General features: G+C 33.6%; 2 protein-coding genes and 1 long non-coding RNA gene across 20 annotated transcripts in view; all 3 read right to left on the bottom strand.

The window, feature by feature from the left end:
• The window catches only part of LOC127850612 (uncharacterized), a 1,644,088-nt gene that overhangs the window by 22,499 nt on the left and 1,604,022 nt on the right, over nucleotides 1–17,567 (bottom strand). The window lies entirely within an intron of this gene.
• Nucleotides 1–17,567, bottom strand: part of LOC127850624 (uncharacterized) — a 346,937-nt gene that overhangs the window by 251,530 nt on the left and 77,840 nt on the right. The gene's annotated exons all lie outside the window — the stretch shown is intronic.
• Nucleotides 1,965–16,064, bottom strand: LOC127850640 (uncharacterized). The gene is made up of 7 exons (XR_008035391.1): nucleotides 15,964–16,064; nucleotides 8,692–8,786; nucleotides 6,622–6,813; nucleotides 5,685–5,744; nucleotides 3,686–3,874; nucleotides 2,772–2,885; nucleotides 1,965–2,127 (listed from the first exon to the last, which is right to left on the bottom strand). It is a non-coding gene; the product is annotated as an uncharacterized LOC127850640 (long non-coding RNA).

Below are 17,567 nucleotides of genomic sequence, written 5' to 3'. Positions count from 1 at the left end.
ATTCAAATTAAATAACAGTATATGAGATTACGATTTCTCTTTTCTTTTTTGTAATTCCTATTTTATTACCACAAAAACGTACACAATTAAATATATAGACCAACAATATTACACTTTGTGAGGCACGATGAAATAAAACTTAAAAACGTATCAACCACTATTCGTCCTCGATGTGTTCAAAGGATTACCAAAACTTCATGATAACAGTGATTATCTGCTCGTATCATTATATTCAGAACATTCCATTGTAATCATGTGACGGCAGTATGGACTAGATGTGCAACTGAAACCGAAATTCATGTCTTAAAGTGGACTTTGTTTAGGAAAGTTCACTAAATACACACGAACTAAAAATCGTTAACGCTTACTGCGGACATATTGATATTTGGGTAAAATAATGTGTGATTAAATTATATTATGCTGTCTCATTTCGCATCGCGCATAAACATTGACCTCAAAAATTGAAATGGGAATGCATTCATTGGAGTATAATTTACTTTGAACAAAATAACTAGTCGGCGAATGCCATTCCTGTTTTAGTTTAAGCCTATTTACGAGTACACATCTTTTTCATTGGTTCATATTTGAATAGTGCTACATGGATCTAATGATTAACTTATTGACACATGCTACCGCTTTTTGATATGACGACTTGCCGATAAATAGTCGAAGTGTTTCATACTTATGGCAAGGATTATCATACGATGTTCGTTGGATATTTGCAACAACATAGTTTTGGTCGAGATAAGAGTTTTTTAAGGAAAAGCGGACATATTTGTCCTTGAGGACAGCAATATAACTACAACGTAGCAATTGCATTGGAATTCTAACAGGAAAAGACAAATCACGTTAGAATGTGTTATAGCAAAGTTAAAAATTAAATTATATCGAGCAACCGCATTTTGTTTTAAATGACGTCAGTGAAAATGTGCTGATAATAGTGTGCACACCATACACAATATATATATATATTATATTATTATTTATAAATATTTAAACAAAAAACTTCATATCCACAAGCATATATTGACATGCCCTTTATTTTATTTAAAATTTAGATTTAAATTAAATTTAATTTATAAATTTAGAATATATTGTATTGATATGCAGCTTCCTTCAATAAAAGATATCCCCATGAATAGATATAAGTATGTTTTAAGCTATATGGTGCAAAAGGAAAAGGGAGATAACGGATAATGTTTTGAAATTTACATTTAGGGCTTTGGAATTACACAAGTAAAATATTTTTAGATTTTTGCGTTAAACGATTTTAAGACAGTTCGGGCATCATCATTTGGGGAGCCCTTCTTTTTTTTTTTTGCTTCGAGGACATGAATATTTGTTCTACCTGTTTCAGGGGTGTTTATATTGTTTATATTGTAAATAAATATCACTGACCCATAATTAATCATAAAGAAAATGTTACTTAAAACATGTAAGAAGCTATGTCCATGAGTTATAGAGAATATATATCGAAGGAAAGGTACAAATACAAATACTCTCAACATGTATGAATTGAAAAGATTATATTTTGACCACAATAGAAGACGTATTTTCCTATTTTACTCACAATTAGGCTATTTATGTAAACCCTAAAATTATAAAGTAGTTTAATGTCATTTCTTCCATTTTGCCAAGGGTACAGAAGTATTTGTCCTTCAAAATTGTATTTAGTTTATGCACAGTTTCTCAGAATTGTTTTTAGCTTTGTTATGCGTTCCTGCGACTTTGTCGCGGACAATTGTAGTTGTCTCACGCTCTCGTCCGTTTGCCATGCGAGTTTGAAAATGAGACCAATCCAGTATTATTGGAAAACAATGTCAGCATCGAGCCTAAACTATGTTACTTAAGATTGTACTGCGCAAGTTATGGCTTTTGGGAACGAAACCAACAAAAAGGTAAACGTCGAACAAGACTTGTTTCTAATATTTATTCCGACAGTTTGTCTATAAAACATCGTCCGGTTTCCTGGTCCGATCATCTCTATGTTATACTGATTCCAATGTAGATACAACTTCAGGGGACCAATCCAAATGGCGACTATTTTAGTTATGTGTAAAATGCGGAGCTGGAGGTACATAGGGCAGGTGTGGAAGTAGTTCGGAAGTGATACGTACCAGCATACACCTGGAAAGTATTAGAAATAACATCGCCATCGTGTTTAGTCAAGGCATAGACTTTGTTATCTTTACATGAATTGGGAATTCATTATGGGAGGATATATACTATTTTCTTACAAAAGAAAAGTCTGAGCCCATTTGGTCAGTTCAAGATATGTTTCTGTGCTCAAGCTACAGTTGGCGCAATTATTATTGCAGTTACAGGCATATTTAAACTCCTTCATTTGAATACATTTTGCGGACTATATTTATCAATAGATACTTGGGACATATTTACTTACTAACTCATTACATGCTAAAATTCATTTAAATGTTGTTTCCAACTGTTTGATGTAATTGTAGCTGAGTAGGCTTTAAAAAAGTTAGGCACTATATATAAGGTGGTGTTATGTGTGAAAGGGAGAGCACACGTCATAAAACGACATGTAAATAAGAATAAACCGTTTGAAGCTTGAGACGGAATTCCTTCGGGTGAATGATATTTACATGACAGTCATCACTATGAGTTCGAATCAGTAGTGATTTTGTTTTCGTAATTTTCCAAACAACCAGACATGTTCATGCATATTAGACAAAACAAGTGAATTTGATTTATTATTCATCTTTAGAAAAGTCCTAAAATATAATACGGAGTTATGTAATAATACTTACACCGAAGTTTTGCCCGTTACATCGATGATAATGATTCGCCATGCTAAAGTTTTCCATAAAATCTTTGACCACCGCCGGGTTCGTCCAGTTGGAAGAGCAAACGTTTTCAATCGTCTGTCAGAAAATAAAAATAAACTTTCAGTTTGATCAACGTTTCATCCAATTCCTACTGAGCTATTAAGGCTCGGAATCTTAATGGTGACACATATAAAATATAATGTATACATTTAGTTTGAGACAGCAAAAGCCTGAAACTATAAATGCATACACAATTTGAAAATATATAAAGTGCAAATTGTCTAAAACACATCAACTAAAGTAATATTATGGGCATCTAACAGTTAATATGTGTCTATCGCAACCGTTGTTTATTGTTGGTGTTTTCATTTCATATACACTTATTTTTGTTAATGCAGCATCAACATACTAACACAAAATCCCGGAAAGAGAAACATAATGCATTTGAATATAAACCGTACTTTTTTTTGACAGTTGATCATGCATGTACGATGTGTAACTACATTTAGTTTTAGTGCAGATGTGTACATTCGACAAAAACACGTTTTTCTTTTACAGATTATTTCGCCTTACAGGACTGGGTGGGTCACGTACGATTTTGAATATAAAATATAGTTTAATAAACAACTTGTTACAAGATGAGTTGCAGATAATTGGCCAGTAATCACATTTTTACTAACTCTTATGACCTTCTTATTATTTTCGGCTCACTTCAACAGTGAAAAATGCCCATAATATAACTTTAAGTCAATAAAATCGATGTTTTAAGCGTTTTATATTTACATATATTGCATTTTAGGTACACTTGATGATTCACATACATATTAATTTTCAATTGTGTTATGTTTAATATGTATGTTCTATGTAAGGCACATGACTATTGACCGCTATCTTACCTATATTGCATATGCATGTGACTCAATATACATATTTGCTGTTTTCCCCAAATAAAGTTAGTCTAGTTACTGTCTCGGATCGAGGTTATAAACTGGATATTTCGATTCGCTTTTACACCTTGTAACATTCAGTGCAGGGTAGAAATATATATAGGCCACACACATTTCGTCCAGGGTCGAAAAACCACCCTGAAATAGATTGGCATAAGTCATCTTGGACACGAGGAAATAAATATTGTTTTAGATCAATTGAAATGAGCATGATATATAAAGTGTTCATTTAAATTCAAATAGCAAAAAACAACAATGATCGAATCGCCATTGGTTGTCACAATGACATCTATCTTGCGAACAAATTATAAAATGCTAACAAGTGTTGGCATCTTAGAATTTGCAAGCTGTGTACATTTCAGGTATCTTTGGGATGTGCATGAAAACTGTTATATAGCCTCGGGGCTGGTGATCTTCAGTTTTCTTTGTGAATTCAACAAATAAATAGTTCTTCATTGCACTAGGCAATTTCAGTTTGGGGATGCGGGTAATACATAGTCGGTCTTTGCCTCAGGCAAACGGTATGATACATTAAAACCCAGGCCTAAAGTAAAAAAAAACATGTTAATTTTGCAATTGAATTGAGCAAGAAATATGAAGACCTAATACATATTGCAATAGGTAAAACTCATTTATATCAGCATGTTCATCTTATTATCTTGTTTATCAATTATACAATTTGAACAATTTTTGGTATTTTAGCATTTGCGGGCAGTATTTATGCCATGCTTTGTCGAGTTTAGTAAGAAAAGGTATTATAAACTCGGGACCTCGGTGTTTCCATTTATTCTTTCGATGGAACACGATGAGTAAATTGGTCTTTAGTTCATTTGACAAATGTCATGATACAGAGACCATGAGGGCCCTCAGTTCTCGAGCACTTAATACTTAACTCCATGTGATAATTTGAGACTAGTGAGACACTTGTTAATTAAGAAAATAACATTACATTTGTCATAACGTGTTTAAGTCTTTGCTAGAGATATGTTAATATATGATTATACAGGTTAAGGCGCTGCCGTATCACATGTGAGACCAGACCCTGAGGTTTATACAGGTTTGTTTTATACTCGACTCATCGAAATATATCATGTTTCCTGATTATGAATGTACAAATCCGAACAATTTTTGGCGTTTCAACACTTATAAGCAGGATGACGAACGATCTCTGCTGAGCTGAACATGAAGAAAGCACTAATTTTGCTCTTGCAAACTAAATAAACACATTTATATTCAATTCTCAATTTAATTAGGCACACTAAAAATTTACAACATCGAGTCCAGGTCGCAAGTCATCGTGTTGTTACCTTTGTGTCTCCATGTATGTAAACAACGTCACGATATAATATTTATATGCATTCTTTAAACAAATGAGCAACTAAAAGAATTTAGCACACTTACAATTAAACAATAATTTACTATAACATCAGTTTATTTTGACATTTAGCATGAAGGCTCATAGTCATGTCATAAGTCCATGCAATACTGTTGTTATTCAAGTATTTGTATTTAGCCGTAAATATGATGGATAGGAGACTTTAGAGAGACATTACATTAATTATTACTTTTAATATTAAGTAATATTGCAAGTGGAAGGAATTTGTCGGTGCCGTTCATAAAGGATGTACTCCAGGTGGTTAAAACCTGGAGTTATGTCAACTTCGATCGAGGCTAACTAAATAGGACTTTAACCCATTTATGCCTAGTGTACTCCTCTGACATTAACAGTTAGATGAGTCAATTTACTATTAAAGGGGTTTCCAGTATATTGTTTTACATATTTGTATAATAGTTTTTACAGAAATTCCTTTATTAGCAAACAGCGCAGACCCTGATAAGACGCCGCATGATGCGGCGTATCATCTGTTTCTACGCTGTTTGCCAAGGCCTTTTTTGTAAACGTTAGGCTTTAATGGATTAGTGGAAACATATTTTAAGTTCTGCTTACGAAGGTCGGTCCCGGACGTTTTGTGGAATCAAATGTGCATTCGACAGTAAATGAATCACCCTCAAATAAAGACATGTGTTAACGAATGATCTTTAAATACTTATTGATACGATGATGGTGGAAATATCCTTCTGGAAATATCTTAATCATGAAACAAATAACAATTCTGAAATTGATGAAAATATACAACGAGTGTCTTAAACGTAAATATGAAATTAATGATCTATACATATTGATCAATTGCCACTTCTAGTTTGATTTGAATAATGCTTTGTGTATTTTTTTAAATAGACAACTGGGCATCCATGCATGAAAAATACAATTCAATTCAACTTTATTTGGTATTCGGCAAATAATAATGTCATTGACAATTCACAATGATTAAAATATATGGCAATGACAATTTCTATTTTGCAAAACAGTGAATACACTTATATATGCATTATATGCAAATACAAGCAACCACAATACATGCAAAGACAATTAGATTGACCTTAAAGATACAAACACTTTTATTATTCATAATTTTCATTTTCGTTTAAATGTAGGTTCCGATTGGTCATAGCATGACAAATACATGTCTATGCCCGTGTGTTTTCTAAACGGACCAACAATATGTTGGCTTAGTGCATATCTCCAGCTATGCACAAGCTTTAATTGCGTACGTTCCTTTCGATATAAATATATTATAATGGGTAACACCTATACGGGGTTAACACAATTGGCTATATACATACTGACTCGGTTTGTCTTTTCATGCAATTGTTGTATTGCATTTTTCTCTTCGCGTCTATATTGTGAAAACGGCTTAACATTTTTAAGTTACTAAGACGGCTAACAGAATTTATTCGGTTTCGTTTTTAAAAGGACGTCACTTAAAAAAATGTGACAAGCTGAAGTAGGGTCCTTTTTTAAAGGAATCCTGCAAAATACTTACAGGTCGGATCGGGATCTCCTCAGGGAACGATCTGAATTCTTGGAAGTTGAAATCGTAGTCCGGTTCGTAAGCCAATGGCTTCAGTTCGGTTCCGTTACGGAAGTGACGTGTTTTCATTGCACTACCACGAAGATGGGAATGATGCATATGACTGAAAGCCTTGACCTCCTGAACATTGCTGTGTTTGATTGCCTGGATATGCATCATTAAAGGGATTAATGGATATTTAGTTCCATTTATTGAAACAATAAGGAAATTGTCCGATCACATTGCCAACAATGCCCGAAGGGCATTATTATAAAATGTTGATCAGGATTAGTATTGACTTTTCCAATAAATGTAACAAAACATACATTAATCACTTACTGCTACAAATATAGAAGAAAAAAAAGATTATAAGAATGAAAAACAAAGGAAATTATTTCATTGTGATACGCACGAACTACGTTTCTGATCAAGGTATATGTTTAAACCAATGAAATACGTTCATTTTACAGTTTAATGTTATGACTGCTATTATAACGTTATAAAAATCTTAAAAGTATCAACCCTTTCTCTCATGGCGTATTTTCAGTAGACATTCGATGTCTGAGACATTAAGAGAAAAGTAAAATGTTTCCCAGAGAAAAGTTATTGCTTTTGTCCCTGCAAACGGAAGCATATAATACTATATACCAAATGCCAACCCTTTTCCTAAAGCACGCTCTTTCTGGCTACTTTGCTTCAGATGTAATTTGACGCGTTTAGGCAATTCGATAATTTGAATCAGCATGACATAATTATCTTTATGTCTCAATGTGATAAAATGTAATGTTATCACTAAACAATTATTCCTAATGACATTTTTCATTTGTCAAGATGCTTTTAAAAGTGTCTGTCGCAAAGTAATTAGCACAATGAACAAGTTTGATTAATGTAATGTCTCTAATCTTATGATATGTATTTCGAGTTTGTGAACTAGCATTAGTCACGTTGAATATAAATTCTCTTGCCACATCCTGAGGTTATGCCTTATGGGGATACATTGTTTGCACCGATTTGGTTTTAATGTACATCTTTAACATGCTTCTATGTGAATAACGTTATCCGTTATAACCCATTTGAAATTAAAATATATGTTTCATTTAAAAGTGTCACAACACAGAATTTATTCGGATGATAATACATTTCTCATTAATTAAATAATCGAGTCCCAGAACTACGTAACACGTTTCCTCTGAAATGTGATGATGCACCTCACTCCTAGAGGCCGAACCTCAGTCGGTACCGAGTCCGACTTTGATAACATGTGTAGTGAGTGCGATTCCCGGCTCGGTTTATATTTTTTTCCGACGTTTAATGAAGTCAATGTGGCGAAATGGAATTGTCTGTCACCTCAAGAGTGTTCACATGGGAAAGCCGTCAGTGTCTAAGAAGGAAAAGTGTCGAGTCCTGCTGATTAAATACCAGAAGCATGGACAGGTGAACTGACCGCTGTGATATAACTTAACTTATTGGGAAAAACGAAGAAAACAATAGAAGAAAAATCAATTCAAGTGTTCTCCTGAAGTAACACTTGCTGCAAGTATTTATGAAATAAAAGTTTTAAGGTAGTAGATGCTTAAAGGGTCCGCAACATTTTGAATATAGTGCCGTTAAACATGTTACCACAGTCTTCCAAATGAAGTCATTTGGAAGGCTTTATTAACAAGAAAAACGTCAGTAAACCGAATTATTGCGGAACCATTAGGCATCTACTACCTGACATCAGCCAGACAAACACCGACTCACTTCACTGATACAGCGATCCGTGCAGTACCCGGATGGAATAAAGGCGGGAAGGCCTGGCGGAATCACATGACGTGGGTTAATAGTGACCCCGATTCCCAACAGAGAAGAAAACTGCTCGTACCATCATGTACCACAATACTTAATTTAAAAATTGGTGATTGTAACTGCTGTAAATAGTATCATTACCAAGTGTAACATGCTAATTCTTTTAATTGTTCATATTAGTTAAAATCATTAATTGAGATCCTTTGTGATGCGGCAGTCTCTTGAGATTTCATACGATTGAAATAAATATCTTACCGAGAATGTCGTCGCCCGTCTGTTGTGAACCCATCCAACTACTACATAACCCGGGTACACGTTACCATTTTCCGACAGGCCGAACCCCACCCATCCTGAAATACATTACAAGATGACAAGATGACAAGATGACAAGATGATGGTATATGTTGCATTTTCAATCAGCGGTATAATGTTGTTGTTTTATTTTGCAAACCCTTCTGAAGAAAGCAAATACACATTAGAAGTGTAAATGTATTCTGCAATTTAATACATAAGACGAATTTTAATACTCATAACATAACTTTTCAAGTGATGGTTGCTTTCAAATTGTGTGTTAAGAAGATCATGTATTGCGTTTACGAGTTAAATGGACATCGTACAAACAATTTGCAGTTCACCTGTGAAGCTGCAAGACGGTACATGTTTGTGCTAATACTATTTTCAGAAATAGATTCAATCCGTTTGGAAAAGCCATGGACTTGAAAAGTGGCATCCGGGATTTAGCCTTAAAGCCGGTTTTTTAATGGAGCTGCCCCAATCTTTCCTCGAAATGAAGATTATTACTTTTTTATATATTAATTGCCGCTTATCCTCTTTCATCGTAGCACATGATCGTAGGCTATACTCTCTCAAGTCTAAAATTGCCATGATTCTCCATTATAACCAGAGCCTCCAACTAGGACGAGCCATGATATCTGAGATTGAGCTTATTGATGTAAGTATCAATATTGTTGAGAAAGGGTTTCGACGTCTAAGCACAAACTAAATGAAAGTTTCCTCTTGGCCAAGCGTGTATGGTCCTGGACTCACGCTGACTCGGATAACATGAGTTCAATTCCCGCATTTGATCTAAATGTTAGAAGGCCTTTGGGCAATTCGCTTTTCTTCAGACTTGTAACCCAATATCAGTAGATAAATGACTGTCGCTACGATTAAACACACGAATATTATAAAACGTAGCAAACACTTGAAAAAGGGTAAAAACGCTAACATGTAGCTTTTACGTGCACCTCGAATGTAATATGGCTGCTGTTGAAATTCGAGAAGAGAAAATAGTTCCCGCCATTGTCGAGTGTCGCCGTTTAATTGAAAGCCTCCGTCGGTTTGATGCTTTCAATAGACGCACCAAAGGCTACGCCCAATATTGATAGCAGAACAACTAATTTGTTAGTCATTTCGAACATATAGACCCGCAATAGAATAAGGATTGGCCATAGTGTTTTGTTTTATAAAGGTAGACAGTTCGCTGATAACATAACAAGCGCGAGCATAAGTGCACTAGCGATCAAGCACTTGTTTGCACATTGCGCCTTCAATGCGTCATTGGTGATCGTATTATGTAAATTAAAGGGGCCTGTTCACGTTTTGGATCATTGACATAATTCAAAAAAGTTGTTTCAGATTCGCAAATTTTCGTCTTAGTTATGATATTTTAGAGGAAATAGTAATACTTGGCATTTACCATGCTCTAAAATATCGATTATATGCATATTTTGACGATTTGAAAACCTGAAAATTATAAAGCGTTGCAGCGCGAAACGATTGAATAAATTGGAAAGGCATTTTGTTGTCGTTATAGTTTGTGAAATAACAAACATATAGGTAAAACATAGAACCGCTAATAGCATAAGCAAGAATGGTCGAGTGGTCTAAGCGGGAGACTTTTCACTCCAGGACTCCAGGGGTCAGTGGTTCGAGCCCAATTGATGGATACTTTTATCTTTTTTAATTATTTTATTGTTTTTTTTTACTGGAGAAGTTTATGTCAAATGTTTAAATTTATCAATATAAAGCATTTAATGATAAGCTTTAATACATGCCAACATCTTTGAAAATGCCCCTTTAACATCTCAAAGCACGCAAAGCACACCCATAACATTATGGATTTTCTTATCAGTTTGTTTATGTTTGAATCTTTACAACATAGTTTGGACTTCCAAAATTGAAAGAGGAATGCAGACGACATATCCGATTGAAAAATAATATGAATTAATTCATTTGGTAGGGTAAAATTAACTTCGCTGTGCTTTAGATCATAAAACAGAGCTCCGAAATCGCCAGGTCCGGTTAAAAGGGAAGGCATTATTATCCTTACTAATGTCATTTATTATCATATGAATTATACACTGTCATACTAGTTCATAAAATACTTGTGTAAGGATGTTTTGTAACTTAAACTTGTTTTTATCATTATTGTTTAATCCTGAATGCGGCGTTTCATCAGGGTCTACGCTGTTTGCTAATAAAGGAATTTCTATAAGAAATATTCTAAAAATAGAATAAATATATCAGAAAACTCCTTAAATAGGAAATTGACGCATCTAACTGTAAAGGTCAGAAGAGGTCACTAGGCATACATGTAAATGGGTTAAAATATATCACAATTTATAAATACAAAGGCATACACTCTGTTTTGAGTAATAAACAATTGTTCGTCAGCATTTCCATGATTTGTTACACTATTGCCACCACACCAGGTGACCTCTGAGTCAAAAAGAGGTAAATTAAAATTATATTTAAGCACGTACGCGGCTGTTCATTTGTACGCAAAATTTGTTTTGACTGATACAACGGTTGCGCATTAAGTGTATGCTTTTTTCGGATATTCGAATAAAAACTGGATGCATATTCAATAAGGAAATGTTACAAGAAATAAGTACTATAAAGTTTAGAAAATTGATAAACAATTGTGTTCCCCTAAATAACACAGTAAGAATCGACCATCATTCCAGCGACTATAACAACCTTTCTTTGTATCGCGTGTTTGTAACAACAATTTATAATCTCATTACAGAATAATCTATAGAACCTTATAACTGAAAATGTTTGTGTCGCAAGATCGACTTGTTTAGAACGGATAACTTTCCTAATAATCAATTTGTAACTGAATCATCATATATTTAAAACATGCCATCGAAGAATATGTGTTTAATATAAAGAATATCATCACAATCGTTATGCAAGTTTCATGTTATGCTAAAAAATAAATCGGAACACGATCATTTCTCAAACAACGGCTTACGATATCAACTTTTCTGTAGTTATGTTTAAGATAATTTACAACAAAGAATATCTGATGATTTAAAATTATTCATCCACGACGCTATGATAGTAGCTGAATAGATATATATACTGAACCATGTGAGGATGGTGGTGCATATTGTCGCACCTGTGTATAATACTTGCATACTATTTATATTTTTTGCGCTTAATTTATTTTTCTCTGACCAATATGATTAGAAAACAACTAGAACTGTGTTAATTTTTGGTAAGGAATGGATAAAAAAACACATCGATGTACATTATGGAATGTACATATGTATGCGGCAAGGTATAAAACGTTTTCCAAAAAAAGTTCAACACATGTGTTTCATTACATTTTTATCGTACACAAACTGTGAAGAAAAACAAAAAAACGCATATGTGTTTCCCTAGCAATTCCAATAATATGGTACTGCGTTTATAAACATTAATTCATACAAGTGGTATGCCGTGAATTAGTGAGGTCATATCAAAAATCACAATTAATACCATTGATTTGCCCCTTAAAGTGTATATGTATTGTATTTAATTAAATACTTAGTTAGCCTAATGTAATAATCTCGATACCCATCATTTATAATTTGCATTTTCATTATATTCAAATCTACATTTGCATACAACAATTAAATGGTAAAGTCATATCAAGAATTTCAAAAAAAAATCTGGTATGTCTCTTTAAATAAATTCAATTACCATTTTGTTTGGTTCAGTATACTAATATTTGTTTGAACTAGCTGCACATAATGTGTGTCTCACTTTCACTAAAATCACTATTGCATTGGCATGCATAAAACATTGACAAAGTCATGTCAAGAATTATAACTTATGCCGTCGATATGCCCCTATACATGTTTTGTATACAAGTTTTTTTAAATTGGATGGTGTATTTACCTACTTTTACTGATCTTCTTAGAAAAAACGCGAGTTTTCATTTACATTTAGATCTACTTTTTCATTCGAATACAGCAATACATGAACTATTATGTGTCTCGACCTTTACCATTTACATGGTGTTCACCGTGTTTTAAATTGTATTTAAATACATGCTGTTAAACTGCTTTTGTGAACAAATGATCTTGGTGACCAATTGTTTTCTTTTGATATTTGTATTAAGTTATAACTTATTAAGCAATAATGTAAATTTAAAAAAAAACTAGGTGCAGGTAGTTATATAAAAATAAAAATGACTTTGATGCATGTCATTTATTTATTTATGTGAAATTCTGTTGTGGTTTTTATGTTTTAAAATTGATGAAAACACGAATCAATCGATTGATGTTTTTTTTTTTAATTGCAGTCAAATTGAATCAGTTAAACATTTTTTATGAATAGAGGTTTTTTAACACTTTTCGCATTAATTAACCCAAGTTTGTATGTTATAACCTTACTGGTGAATTGTTCTTGTGCTGAAATATGCTTGCTGTGTGCGAATAAAAAAGGAACAACATCGGTGACCCATAATTTTGATTTTGTGTGTGTGTCCACAACAGAGGATTTAACTTAAATACCCAAAATTATCAAATTCTATGTGGAGAAAATTTGCATTAAAGCAGCAGCATACGGCCTTCAATACATAGAAACCAAAGAATGAAAAACCCAGTCGGCAATCTATGAGGAAGTGGATTGCATTTATTGCCATCCAACCAGGTAACCTGTGGGTTTAAATGAGACACTTGAAATTATCTTATCTTTAAAAACGTAGAATACATAGAAACCAAGGAATGAAATACCCGTGCGTCAATGCATAAGGAAGTGGATTCCATTCATTTTACATAAACAAGCCTAACCCTATCTTAAAAATACGGAAATAGTACAAAGAATTTATGAAGCAAATATTGCCGTGCCTCATCTATCCGTCAAGTATAAATTTCATTTTACAACGAATGAAAAATAACATTCAAATACAAAGTTGGATTATGCGGTTATATATGCCCATCATACGAATTCATATTCATGTATTTTCCCTTGTTAAAAGACTCAAAGGTTTAAATGCATAAAAAAACGAGTAATATCTTCCATATGAAGATTTAAACAATAATTATTTTCACTAGTGCAACTTGTTGCAGAATAATACAATTAGTGCTGCAATTATTAAACTACGTTTGAAATTATGTTATAACATTCTTACGAAAACACATTAACATGTTTACTCCTTATATTGTAAATTGATCTTTATTCGAAATGAGTATATTTTTGTTTCTATTTACTTCATGCTGTTATTGTATACGATTGTAAATGACGATGAGCTTGTAATGCTTAAGTCTGAATAAACGATTGTGATTCTGATTCTGATATCAATACAAGGGTCTCGACCAGAGCAACACTAAGCTAAGTGCTTTTAACTTTGACAGTAAGTGGGTATAGTGCTGTATTCAACAGGTGATAAGTCACAATATTATGACAAGACAAGCCACCATGGTTTAGGTTAGTTTATGCCGTTTTCAATAGTTATTCAGTAATAGCATGGCGATTTGTGCAAAAGTCCTAGACTGGCATCAGTCCAACTAGTAAAAAATAAAATCACACATTTCTTTCGGGTTATGGTACTGAGGCGTAAAGGTGTATTTACACGTGAAAAACTCTTATATTGTTTATTTAATCCTAAGTTGTTGGTGCTCATTCGAATCGTCTCACCAAGACGATTCAAATGAGTTTCCACAACTTAGAACTTTGGTAAAAAGGTAATAAAGTTAGCTCTGTAATAATAATATCCACTTAATAATGACTGTATTCGTTTGTCTCTTTTTCTCTGTATGTCCGATCAGTTAGGCTTAATAATGACTGTATGAGACAGTCTCTTTTTCTCTGTATGTCCGATCAGATAGACTTAAGAATGACTGTATTAGACAGTCTCTTTTTCTCTGTATGTCCGATCAGTTAGACCGATAACTTGATCTCTGTATGGCCGATCAGTTAGACCGATAACTTGATCTCTGTATGTCCGATCAGTTAGACCGATAACTTGATCTCTGTATGTCCGATCAGTTAGACCGATAACTTGATCTCTGTATGTCCGATCAGTTAGACCGATAACTTGAGCATTTGTCCATCAGGGATGTACTTTTAGTTGACTGCGAGGGGCCTGGTTGACCTAGCCGCCAATCTCTTATACAAATATACTCATTATCTCTTGCTGATCTGGAATGTGTTGACGTCCTATTAAATGGATATATCTGTACAGTATGAAATATGTGGCAGTTTCTCCCATACAGTATAGAACTATTAAGCATCGATAAGCCACTTACCGCTGTTTAGTAAATATAATTACCCATTCCAAGTTTTCGTGAGAAGTACAAACATAAGGCACCTGCAGACGATAATACGACAACGCAAATTTAGCTTTGAACCATGACAAATGCCACAATCTGTCAAACGGATGAATGTTTTTTAAACGCCTCTTTTCTTTTTAAATGAATATAAAACATTTAGCATTGGCAATATTAAGTATTTAATTCATTCATTCCCAATCATTTGTGACTGATTAAAAAACAAATCATCTGCACATATATATTTTTTAATACTAAACAGATATTTACAGTTTCATTTCGATAAGACAACAGTATGACAAACGGTTAAGTAACCTGCAATAACGTCTTATTTTTTCACAAACATTATACAGTATGTATTGTTTGCTTCGGAAACAATCAGTCATGTTTTATAGGATATTGAATCATGAAGAATTTTAAAAGAAGTTATCTAGTAAAATTCTGCAAAAATAGCAAATTATGTTTGTATGCATCACTCTTTCAAACCCTAAATAATAGTTATGTAATAAACATTGCTGAAAAGTTAGCTTGTGATAACTTTAAACATATGTTCAGACTTCAATGCGTTGAAGTTTCAGACATCTTTTGTTCCCTGCAGACGAATTTTAAAACCTATAGACGAAAGGAGAACATGTTTGTAAGAATCAAATTCGTCTTTTGTCACTAGATTGTCAAGGTCTACTGATGCATGAAGCAGATCTAAATTGTTATCTGCTATTCGGTAAATTGATTTAAAGTAGTCTGCTTCAAATTGTAACAAGGACGAATAAGTTAAATCTTAACGGAAACCTTACATATAATATTAAGCGTCCTGTTTGTAATGAATCTCTTCACCAGGGTTGTTAAAATTATCCAGCTGAGGCAACAAATAGGCAATCAAGCGATCCGGATCCGATTGTAAACATCTAGCTAATATTAAACCTAAGTTCAGTAATATTTGTTCAAATTATCCCATGATAAAAATAGTGACTACACGACTTACCCCTACACACAATGTCATGCTAATATCATATGTTTTCTCAATTGACTTAATTTGTTTGCTCATGAGGTGCGAGGTAGCTTTTGTGATCACCTTGCCTTAAAGGGATCTTTTCACGCTTTGGTAAATTGACAAAATTGAAAAAAGTTGTTTCAGATTCGCAAATTTTCGTTTTTGTTATGATATTTGTGAGGAAACAGTAATACTGAACATTTACCATGGTCTAATATAGCCATTATATGCATCTTTTGACGATTTTAAAACCTAAAAATTATAAAGCGTTGCAACGCGAAACGATTGAAAAATTTGGAGAGTTCTGTTTTTGTCGTTAAATTTTGTGAAACTACGAAAATTGCTTATATAAGGTAGAAAATACGTCAGGTATGTGTACTCGGCGGAATAGCTCAGTAGGCTAAAGCGTTTTTACTTCAGGACTCTGGCAGGACTCCAGGGGTCACTGGTTCGAAACCTGCTCCGAGCAATGTTCTTTTCCTTTTTTCAATTTTATTCTTGATTTTTTACTGAAGCCTTTACGATCCAATGTTTACATTTATCAATATAAAGCATTTAATGAATGAATTAAAAAATGCCAAAATCTGTGAAAAGGCCCCTTTAAAATCATTCAAATCTCTGAATCGCTTGTGATTGTCGAATGGTGCTTTACCATATAATCATTAAAGGGGCCTTTTCACGTTTGGGTAAATTTACAAAATTGAAAAAAATTGTATCAGATGCGCATATTTTCGTTTTAGTTATGATATTTGAGAGGAAACAGTAATACTGAAAATTTACCATGCTCTAAAATAGCCAGTACATGCATCTTTTGACGATTTAAAAACATTAAAATTATAAAGCGTTGCAATGCGAAACGAATTAATAGTTTGGAGAGTTCTTTTTTGTCGTCATATTATTTGAAACTACGAGGATTGGTTATATGAAGTATAAAATGCACCGTGTATTGCATCCAAAAGGATAGCCGAGTGGTCTAAGTGGGAGACTTTTTACGCCAGGACTCATGGGGTCAGTGGTTCGAGCCCTGCTGTGAATTTCCTTTTTTAATTTTATTCTTGATTTTTAACTGGAGCCTTTTATATCCAATCTTAACATTTATCAATATAAAGCATTTAATGACAAAGATCAAAACATGCCGAAATCTGTGATAATGACCCTTTAAGATTGCGTGGACTTGACATGCTAATCTTGGGCAACCATTTCCGAAAAGCCCCATTTTCCCATATCGCGGCTCATTTGCTTTTTTACATACTTTAAGTTGGTCGAGTGTTTGAACTGAACTTGAACTCACGATATCTTATCACAAAATGAGCATTTTGTAGACGGAGTTAAATTTGGAGACCAATGTCGCGGTGACACAGACAAATATTTATAACGGTGGATCATCCCAGCATTACATGCAGTATTTTAGGACAACATGTTTGTGATTACTATTTGTTTTGCAGTAAAGTGCTCTTTTTGGATTATACTAAATATGGTAAAAATAAACCGTGCGTATGGCGTGAGTCACGCCAATTGCCAGAACAAAGGACACCACGAGTTAATGAAGTCCAAAATGAGATTATACTCACTAGGCAAATATGGACATGCCTTCA

Source organism: Dreissena polymorpha, chromosome 11 (assembly GCF_020536995.1).
Source record: "Dreissena polymorpha isolate Duluth1 chromosome 11, UMN_Dpol_1.0, whole genome shotgun sequence".
NCBI classification, from domain to species: Eukaryota; Metazoa; Mollusca; class Bivalvia; order Myida; family Dreissenidae; genus Dreissena; species Dreissena polymorpha.
The sequence above is the reverse complement of the archived record's forward strand: the minus strand, read 5'-3'. Positions and strand labels throughout refer to the sequence as shown.